We start from the raw sequence: 819 nt of genomic DNA, 5'->3' as shown, positions 1-819 counted from the left end.
CGTCTGCCATCACTCGCACGTCTGGAGACGCCCGTGCCGTGCGCATATCTGTCTTATTAACGTGATTGACGACGACGATGATGATGACGACGACGATGATGATGATGATCGGTCGTTGTTAGTGATCTAGTCTCTCGCTTTTTGGCAGCTCGCCTTCCCGTGCACAATCCCCTACGGCTACAAGATATGCATTTATACAGCCGTATATATGTGAGGTCGATCTTAGAGGCTCTATGGTGCCACCATGTATGTTGGCACAATGCCTGATTACTGTGCCAAGTTTAGAAACTAACATATATGCCAGGCTCCGGGTACTTAATGCCAGGTTAAAAAGCACGTATCAAACTTATTCAGAAGAGAAGACCCAGAGAGAAACCCATGGCAGTTCCACTTCCTCCCACCCCAACAGAATTGTTGTATTACTCATTGTTCGAAATGACACTTTAGTCGTCTGTCACGTTCACACGCCATTTTTCATGCTTCACATTCGCAATACATAATATTATACATTTTCTTCTCGTGGTTATCTAATATTATTTATTTATATTATTATTATTATTATTATTATTATTGTGATTATGATTATTATTGCGTGATAAAACTTACAAAAATTGCACAGAAAGTGAAACAGTGTGTTCACAAGTTGCACAGTTGCACAGTTAAGCCTGGGTTCCATTATCTCATGTCAATACAACGTCTATCTCTACGTATTGTAACTAGTTAAAAATGGGGGGGGGAAGTATAGCTGCCAGGGTCTATGTCTCCCTGGGTACTGCCGGAACGTACCCTGGTACTATCTAATATGCCGGACCGTACCTC

Source organism: Priapulus caudatus, unplaced genomic scaffold, assembly GCF_000485595.1.
Source record: "Priapulus caudatus unplaced genomic scaffold, Priapulus_caudatus-5.0.1 Scaffold75, whole genome shotgun sequence".
NCBI lineage: Eukaryota > Metazoa > Priapulida > Priapulimorpha > Priapulimorphida > Priapulidae > Priapulus > Priapulus caudatus.
This window is presented reverse-complemented; position numbering follows the sequence as displayed.